The following is an 11,742-nucleotide window of genomic DNA, read 5'->3' as shown; positions in this document are numbered from 1 at the left end:
TCAGAACACACGTAAATGGAGGACTAATACACAAATAAATAAATGCATAAATGGTTTAATAAGTTCAGGAATAAATAAATAAATACATGGTGGAATAAATAAATAAAATAACCAAAAAATGCTGGAATACATGAAGGAATGAAATACTGAAATAAATAAATGCTGAAATACATAAATTAATGAATAAATAAATACTGAAATAAATAAATGATTGAATAAATAAATACTGAAATAAATAAATGCTGAAATACATAAATTAATGAATAAATAAATACTGAAATAAATAAATGATTGAATAAATAAATACTGAAATAAATAAATGATTGAATAAATAAATACTGAAATAAATAAATGAATGAATAAATAAATTCTGAAATAAATAAATGAATGAATAAATAAATGAATGAATAAATAAATACTGAAATAAATAAATGAATGAATAAAGAAATACTGAAATAAATAAATGAATTAATAAATAAATGCTGAAATAAATAAATGAATTAATGAATAAATACTGAAATAAATAAATGAATGAATAAATAAATGCTGAAATATATAAATGAATGAAAAAAAATACTGAAATAAATAAATGAATGAATAAATAAATACTGAAATAAATAAATGAATGAATAAATAAATGCTGAAATAAATAAATGAATGAATAAATAAATGCTGAAATAAATAAATGAATTAATAAAGAAATACATAAATAAATGAATGAATAAATAAATGCTGAAATAAATAAATGAATTAATAAATAAATACTGAAATAAATAAATACTTAAATAAATAAATGAATGAATGAAAAAATACATACTGAAATAAATAAATGCTGAAATAAATAAATGAATGAATAAATAAATGCGGAAATAAATAAATTAATGAATAAATAAATACTGAAATAAATAAATGATTGAATAAATAAATACTGAAATAAATAAATGAATTAATAAATAAATGCTGAAATGAATAAATGAATTAATGAATAAATGCTGAAATAAATGAATGAATTAATAAATAAATACTGAAATACATGAATGCTGAAATAAATAAATGAATGAATAAATAAATGCTGAAATATATAAATGAATGAAAAAAAATACTGAAATAAATAAATGAATGAATAAATAAATACTGAAATAAATAAATGAATTAATAAAGAAATACATAAATAAATGAATGAATAAATAAATGCTGAAATAAATAAATGAATTAATAAATAAATACTGAAATAAAGAAATACTTAAATAAATAAATGAATGAATGAAAAAATACATACTGAAATAAATAAATTCTGAAATAAATAAATGAATTAATAAATAAATACTGAAATAAAGAAATACTTAAATAAATAAATGCTGAAATAAATAAATGAATGAATAAATAAATACTGAAATAAATAAATGAATGAATAAAAATACTGAAATAAATAAATTAATGAATAAATAAATACTGAAATAAATAAATTAATGAATAAATAAATACTGAAATAAATAAATAAATGAAAAACAAAATACTGAAATAAATAAATGAATGAATAAATAAATACTGAAATAAAGAAATGAATGAAAAAAATAAATACTGAAATAAATAAATGAATGAAAAAATATATACTGAAATAAACAAATGAATGAGTAAACAAATGCTGAAATAAATAAATGAATGAATAAAAAAATACTGAAATAAATAAATACTGAAATAAATAAATGAATGAAAAAAATAAATACTGAAATAAATAAATGAATGAAAAAATATATACTGAAATAAACAAATGAATGAGTAAACAAATGCTGAAATAAATAAATGAATGAATAAAAAAATACTGAAATTAATAAATACTGAAATAAATAAATGAATGAAAAAAAAAACTGAAATAAATAAACGCTGAAATAAATAAATGAATTAATAAAGAAATACATAAATAAATGAATGAATAAATAAATACTGAAATAAATAAATGAATGAAAAAATAAACGCTGAAATAAATAAATGAATGAATAAAAAAATACTGAAATTAATAAATACTGAAATAAATAAATGAATGAAAAAAAAAACTGAAATAAATAAACGCTGAAATAAATAAATGAATTAATAAAGAAATACATAAATAAATGAATGAATAAATAAATACTGAAATAAATAAATGAATGAAAAAATAAACGCTGAAATAAATAAATGAATGAATAAATAAACGCTGAAATAAATAAATGAATGAAAAAAAAATACTGAAATAAATAAATGAATGAATAAAGAAATACTGAAATAAATAAATGAATGAATAAAGAAATACTGAAATAAATAAATGAATGAATAAATAAATACTGAAATAAATAAATGAATGAATAAAGAAATACTGAAATAAATAAATGAATGAAAAAATAAATACTGAAATAAATAAATGAATGAAAAAATAAATACTGAAATAAATAAATACTGAAATAAATAAATGAATGAATAAAGAAATACTGAAATAAATAAATGAATGAATAAATAAATGCCGAAATAAATAAATGAATGAATAAATAAACGCTGAAATAAATAAATGAATGAATAAATAAATACTGAAATAAATAAATGAATGAATAAAGAAATACTGAAATAAATAAATGAATTAATAAATAAATGCTGAAATAAATAAATGAATTAATGAATAAATACTGAAATAAATAAATGAATGAATAAATAAATGCTGAAATAAATAAATGAATGAATAAATAAATGCTGAAATAAATAAATGAATGAATAAATAAATGCTGAAATAAATAAATTAATTAATAAAGAAATACATAAATAAATGAATGAATAAATAAATGCTGAAATAAATAAATGAATTAATAAATAAATACTGAAATAAAGAAATACTTAAATAAATAAATGAATGAATGAAAAAATACATACTGAAATAAATAAATGCTGAAATAAATAAATGAATGAATAAATAAATGCGAAAATAAATAAATTAATGAATAAATAAATACTGAAATAAATAATGATTGAATAAATAAATACTGAAATAAATAAATTAATTAATAAATAAATGCTGAAATGAATAAATGAATTAATGAATAAATGCTGAAATAAATGAATGAATTAATAAATAAATACTGAAATACATGAATGCTGAAATAAATAAATGAATGAATAAATAAATGCTGAAATATATAAATGAATGAAAAAAAATACTGAAATAAATAAATGAATGAATAAATAAATACTGAAATAAATAAATGAATGAATAAATAAATGCTGAAATAAATAAATGAATGAATAAATAAATGCTGAAATAAATAAATGAATGAATAAATAAATGCTGAAATAAATAAATGAATTAATAAAGAAATACATAAATAAATGAATGAATAAATAAATGCTGAAATAAATAAATGAATTAATAAATAAATACTGAAATAAAGAAATACTTAAATAAATAAATGAATGAATGAAAAAATACATACTGAAATAAATAAATTCTGAAATAAATAAATGAATTAATAAATAAATACTGAAATAAAGAAATACTTAAATAAATAAATGCTGAAATAAATAAATGAATGAATAAATAAACGCTGAAATAAATAAATGAATGAATAAATAAACGCTGAAATAAATAAATGAATGAATAAAAATACTGAAATAAATAAATTAATGAATAAATAAATACTGAAATAAATAAATTAATGAATAAATAAATACTGAAATAAATAAATAAATGAAAAACAAAATACTGAAATAAATAAATGAATGAATAAATAAATACTGAAATAAATAAATGAATGAATAAATAAATACTGAAATGAATAAATGAATTAATAAAGAAATACATAAATAAATGAATGATAAATAAATGCCGAAATAAATAAATGAATGAATAAATAAATGCTGAAATATATAAATGAATGAAAAAAAATACTGAAATAAATAAATGAATGAATAAATAAATGCTGAAATATATAAATGAATGAAAAAAAATACTGAAATAAATAAATGAATGAATAAAGAAATTCTGAAATAAATAAATGAATGAATAAATAAACGCTGAAATAAATAAATGAATGAAAAAATAAATACTGAAATAAATAAATGATTGAAAAAATAAAAGCTGAAATAAATAAATGAATGAATAAATAAACGCTGAAATAAATAAATGAATTAATAAATAAATACTGAAATAAATAAATGAATGAAAAAATATATACTGAAATAAACAAATGAATGAAAAAATAAATACTGAAATAAATAAATGAATGAATAAATAAACGCTGAAATAAATAAATGAATGAATAAATAAATACTGAAATAAATAAATGAATGAATAAATAAATACTGAAATAAATAAATGAATGAATAAATAAACGCTGAAATAAATAAATGAATTAATAAATAAATGCTGAAATAAATAAATGAATTAATGAATAAATACTGAAATAAATAAATTCTGAAATAAATAAATGAATGAAAAAATAAATGCTGAAATAAATAAATGAATGAATAAATAAATACTGAAATAAATAAATGAATTAATAAATAAATGCTGAAATAAATAAATGAATTAATGAATAAATACTGAAATAAATAAATGAATGAATAAATAAATGCTGAAATATATAAATGAATGAAAAAAAATACTGAAATAAATAAATGAATGAATAAATAAATACTGAAATAAATAAATGAATGAATAAATAAATACTGAAATAAATAAATGAATTAATAAAGAAATACATAAATAAATGAATGAATAAATAAATGCTGAAATAAATAAATGAATTAATAAATAAATACTGAAATAAAGAAATACTGAAATAAATGAATGAATGAATGAAAAAATACATACTGAAATAAATAAATGAATTAATGAATAAATACTGAAATAAATAAATGAATGAATAAATAAATGCTGAAATATATAAATGAATGAAAAAAAATACTGAAATAAATAAATGATTGAATAAATAAATGCTGAAATAAATAAATGAATGAATGAATAAATGCTGAAATAAATAAATGAATTAATAAAGAAATACATAAATAAATGAATGAATAAATAAATGCTGAAATAAATAAATGAATTAATAAATAAATACTGAAATAAAGAAATACTGAAATAAATGAATGAATGAATGAAAAAATACATACTGAAATAAATAAATGAATTAATAAAGAAATACATAAATAAATGAATGAATAAATAAATGCTGAAATAAATAAATGAATGAATAAATAAACGCTGAAATAAATAAATGAATGAATAAATAAACGCTGAAATAAATAAATGAATGAATAAAAATACTGAAATAAATAAATTAATGAATAAAGAAATACTGAAATAAATAAATGAATGAATAAATAAATACTGAAATAAATAAATAAATGAAAAAATATATACTGAAATAAATAAATGAATGAATAAATAAATACTGAAATAAATAAATGAATGAAAAACAAAATACTGAAATGAATAAATGAATGAATAAATAAATACTGAAATAAACAAATACTGAAATAAATAAATGAATGAAAAACAAAATACTGAAATGAATAAATGAATGAATAAATAAATACTGAAATAAATAAATTCTGAAATAAATAAATGAATGAAAAAATAAATACTGAAATAAACAAATGAATGAATAAATAAACGCTGAAATAAATAAATGAATTAATAAATAAATACTGAAATAAATAAATGAATGAAAAAATATATACTGAAATAAACAAATGCTGAAATAAATAAATAAATGAAAAAATATATACTGAAATAAACAAATACTGAAATAAATAAATGAATGAAAAACAAAATACTGAAATGAATAAATGAATGAATAAATAAATACTGAAATAAATAAATGAATGAATAAATAAACGCTGAAATAAATAAATGAATGAATAAATAAATAATGAAATAAATAAATGAATGAATAAATAAATACTGAAATGAATAAATGAATGAATAAATAAATACTGAAATAAATAAATGAATGAATAAATAAACGCTGAAATAAATAAATGAATGAAAAAATAAATACTGAAATAAATAAATGAATGAATAAATAAATACTGAAATAAATAAATGAATGAAAAAATAAATACTGAAATAAATAAATGAATGAAAAAAAAAATGCTGAAATAAATAAATGAATGAATAAAGAAATACTGAAATAAATAAATGAATGAAAAACAAAATACTGAAATAAATAAATGAATAAATAAACGCTGAAATAAATAAATGAATGAATAAATAAACGCTGAAATAAATAAATGAATGAATAAATAAATACTGAAATAAATAAATGAATGAATAAATAAATACTGAAATAAATAAATGCCGAAATAAATAAATGAATGAAAAACAAAATACTGAAATAAATAAATGAATAAATAAACGCTGAAATAAATAAATGAATTAATAAATAAATGCTGAAATAAATAAATGAATGAAAAAAAATACTGAAATAAATAAATTCTGAAATAAATAAATGAATGAAAAAATAAATACTGAAATAAATAAATACTGAAATGAATAAATGAATGAAAAAAAAAATGCTGAAATAAATAAATGAATGAATAAATAAATACTGAAATAAATAAATGCCGAAATAAATAAATGAATGAAAAAAAATACTGAAATAAATAAATACTGAAATAAATAAATGAATGAAAAAAAATACTGAAATAAATAAATGAATGAATAAAGAAATACTGAAATAAATAAATGATGAATAAATAAATACTGAGATAAATAAATGAATGAAAAACAAAATACTGAAATAAATAAATTCTGAAATAAATAAATGAATGAAAAAATAAACGCTGAAATAAATAAATGAATGAATAAATAAATACTGAAATAAATAAATGATTGAAAAAATAAAAGCTGAAATAAATAAATTCTGAAATAAATAAATACTGAAATAAATAAATGAATGAATAAATAAATGCTGAAATAAATAAATGAATGAATAAAGAAATACTGAAATAAATATATGAATGAAAAACAAAATACTGAAATAAATAAATGAATGAATAAATAAATACTGAAATAAATAAATGAATGAATAAAGAAATACTGAAATAAATATATGAATGAAAAACAAAATACTGAAATAAATAAATACTGAAATAAATAAATGAATGAAAAACAAAATACTGAAATAAATAAATTCTGAAATAAATAAATGAATGAAAAACAAAATACTGAAATAAATAAATTCTGAAATAAATAAATACTGAAATAAATAAATGAATGAAAAAATAAACGCTGAAATAAATAAATGAATTAATTAATAAATACTGAAATAAATAAATGAATTAATAAATAAATACTGAAATAAATAAATGAATTAATAAATAAATACTGAAATAAATAAATGAATTAATAAATAAATACTGAAATAAATAAATGAATGAATAAATAAATACTGAAATAAATAAATGATTGAAAAAATAAAAGCTGAAATAAATAAATGAATTAATTAATAAATACTGAAATAAATAAATGAATTAATAAATAAATACTGAAATAAATAAATGAATTAATAAATAAATACTGAAATAAATAAACGCGGAAATAAATAAATGAATGAATAAATAAATACTGAAATAAATAAATTCTGAAATAAATAAATGAATGAAAAAATAAATACTGAAATAAATAAATGAATGAATAAATAAATACTGAAATAAATAAATGAATGAAAAAATATATACTGAAATAAATAAATACTGAAATAAAGAAATGAATGAATAAATAAATACTGAAATAAATAAATGCTGAAATAAATAAATGAATTAATAAATAAATACTGAAATAAATAAATGAATTAATAAATAAATACTGAAATAAATAAATGAATTAATAAATAAATACTGAAATAAATAAATGAATGAATAAATAAATACTGAAATAAATAAATGATTGAAAAAATAAAAGCTGAAATAAATAAATGAATTAATTAATAAATACTGAAATAAATAAATGAATTAATAAATAAATACTGAAATAAATAAATGAATTAATAAATAAATACTGAAATAAATAAACGCGGAAATAAATAAATGAATGAATAAATAAATACTGAAATAAATAAATTCTGAAATAAATAAATGAATGAAAAAATAAATACTGAAATAAATAAATGAATGAATAAATAAATACTGAAATAAATAAATGAATGAAAAAATATATACTGAAATAAATAAATACTGAAATAAAGAAATGAATGAATAAATAAATACTGAAATAAATAAATGCTGAAATAAATAAATGAATTAATAAATAAATACTGAAATAAATAAATGATTGAAAAAATAAAAGCTGAAATAAATAAATGAATTAATAAATAAATACTTAAATAAATAAATGAATTAATAAATAAATACTGAAATAAATAAATGAATGAAAAAATAAATACTGAAATAAATAAATGAATGAATAAATAAATACTGAAATAAATAAATGAATGAATAAATAAATTCTGAAATAAATAAATGAATTCATAAATAAATGCTGAAATAAATAAATACTGAAATAAATAAATGAATGAAAAAATAAATGCGGAAATAAATAAATTAATGAATAAATAAATGCGGAAATAAATAAATTAATGAATAAATAAATGCGGAAATAAATAAATGCTGAAATAAACAAATGAATGAATAAATAAATACTGAAATAAATAAATGAATGAATAAATAAATTCTGAAATAAATAAATGAATTAATGAATAAATACTGAAATAAATAAATGATTGAAAAAATAAAAGCTGAAATAAATAAATGAATTCATAAATAAATGCTGAAATAAATAAATACTGAAATAAATAAAGAATGAAAAAATAAATACTGAAATAAATAAATTAATGAATAAATAAATTCTGAAATAAATAAATGAATTCATAAATAAATGCTGAAATAAATAAATACTGAAATAAATAAATGAATGAAAAAATAAATGCGGAAATAAATAAATTAATGAATAAATAAATGCGGAAATAAATAAATGCTGAAATAAACAAATGAATGAATAAATAAATACTGAAATAAATAAATGAATGAATAAATAAATTCTGAAATAAATAAATGAATTAATGAATAAATACTGAAATAAATAAATACTGAAATTAATAAATGATTGAAAAAATAAAAGCTGAAATAAATAAATACTGAAATAAATAAAGAATGAAAAAATAAATACTGAAATAAATAAATGAATGAATAAATAAATACTGAAATAAATAAATGAATGAATAAATAAATACTGAAATAAATAAATTAATGAATAAATAAATTCTGAAATAAATAAATGAATTCATAAATAAATGCTGAAATAAATAAATACTGAAATAAATAAATGAATGAATAAATAAATGCGGAAATAAATAAATTAATGAATAAATAAATGCGGAAATAAATAAATTCTGAAATAAATAAATGAATGAAAAAATAAATGCTGAAATAAATAAATGCTGAAATAAACAAATGAATGAATAAATAAATACTGAAATAAATAAATGAATTAATGAATAAATACTGAAATAAATAAATACTGAAATTAATAAATGATTGAAAAAATAAAAGCTGAAATAAATAAATGAATTCATAAATAAATGCTGAAATAAATAAATACTGAAATAAATAAAGAATGAAAAAATAAATGCGGAAATAAATAAATGAATGAATAAATAAATGCGGAAATAAATAAATTAATGAATAAATAAATGCGGAAATAAATAAATGAATGAATAAATAAATGCGGAAATAAATAAATTAATGAATAAATAAATGCGGAAATAAATAAATGAATGAATAAATAAATTCTGAAATAAATAAATGAATGAATAAATAAATTCTGAAATAAATAAATTCTGAAATAAATAAATGCTGAAATACATAAATGAATGAATAAATTGGACCTGCTATCTCATTAAATATGGACAGAAATACATAAATAAATAAATGTAGGTGAACAAAAACGTAGAGATAAATGTCAAACATTTCTTTATTTATGTATTCCTTAATTTATTTAGTTATTCGTGCATTTATTTATTCATTTATAGAGACTTAAGTCATGTTTAGTCCTCCATACCCATACACTGGGGGATGTGTGTGTGTTGTCCCGATTGTAAACACTTCAGTGCCACCATGAACAACTTTCACATAGAATAAAGCTAAATTTTTAAGTTTTAATTGAGTCTATCCAAATTATTAATAGTTAGAAAAGTCTTTATACTACAATATTATTTTTAAGGAAATTTGATAATATAGCCTACATTTCTATTAATTTTTTTGTATTTATTGTTTTAGTTCTTTTCACTTTAATTTTTCTTAGTTTGTATTTAAGTGCTTACTTATGTTTACTTATGTTATGTCATAATGTAAGATTGTAATGTTCACTGAAAGGAAAAATTACTATTTATATTCTTAGTATATTGTCAAATTGTTCTACAAATGTTTGAGTCAAATGATGTTTGTAAAAAATATGCAAATAAAGTTGTGAAGAAAAAAAACATAACAAGACTTACCATAACAAATATTTAGTCGACAGTAAAGTTAATGAAGTGCGACTCAATAAAAAGTATATAGAAATTATATATCTGGACTTTGTGTATTTTGCATTAGAGAGACGCTGAGTAAATGCAGGGTTTGGTGGCATATCATGAAACATCCTGAATTAATAACAGTGTTAAATCATGTTTATGATGTGCTCCCTTACTCACTCAGTGATAACATCCTGAAGCTGCAATACAGTTAAAACAAGCTGCTACAATAAATATACTGTGAGACAAGGTTGAGTAAGATATTTCTTAACTACTTCAAAGCTACTAAAGGTCAATTGTATTTTACAACTGTATTAGGAAATGCAGCTGTTACATAAACTAACCGGTAGAAGGCAATGCTCAGCCATAATACAATATTAAGCATCCTCCATTGAGAGAAACTACAGAAGAGTACAAACTGAGGGGTAGAGGTGATTTCAACATTTCTGTTTAGCTCATGTAATCACTGCATTGATGTGTTCAGATAATGTTGCTCACTGTTCAGTTTTGTCTGTGTAATTGATGAAATGACACAGATCAAGATTCAGTTGATGTTTTTTATTCAAAAATATTGAATGGTTCACATCATAGAGGCATGGGTGGTGATGATACATCACAGAATAAAAACTTGTACTTCAAGACAACGTACTCAAATAGCTTCAGCATCTTTATAAAAACACAGGGTATCGTTTAGTAAAAGCTAAACAAACAAACCCAATCTCTTAAAATGAGAGAAAATAACTTTGAGATACACATTTCTACCATTGATGCAACAGAACATGTTGATGACAAAACAGACCCAACATGGGTCAGGAATCTTTCAAAAAGTAAAAAGTCAATCGAGCACACGCAAAAGGAAAAAGTGCTACGAGAAAGTAGCTTAGATTTGCCAGTTCCTGCACCGGATCAGCTGTTATACAGAAGACTTGCAGGACTTTCAGGCAGGGGTGATCATGCTGGCTAATATTTGCCAAAAACGTAGTTATATTGATGAATCAATAAGAGAATATGTGTATTCATAGAATACAATGTTGTACTACTCAAGTTTTTCTTGAAAACAATGTAGAGCAGTAAAAGTAAGTCAGTCCAATATGACCTTGAGATGAATTGAACTCTCTATTACATTTCAGAATAATATATCTGTCAATAACGTTTGACCATTATGGTCATGTCACTTTGTCTGCTAGTAACTCCAGTCTGTAGGTGT

Source organism: Echiichthys vipera (assembly GCF_963691815.1).
Source record: "Echiichthys vipera genome assembly, chromosome: X".
In the NCBI taxonomy this organism is placed as follows: domain Eukaryota; kingdom Metazoa; phylum Chordata; class Actinopteri; order Perciformes; family Trachinidae; genus Echiichthys; species Echiichthys vipera.
Note: the sequence above shows the minus strand (reverse complement) of the source record.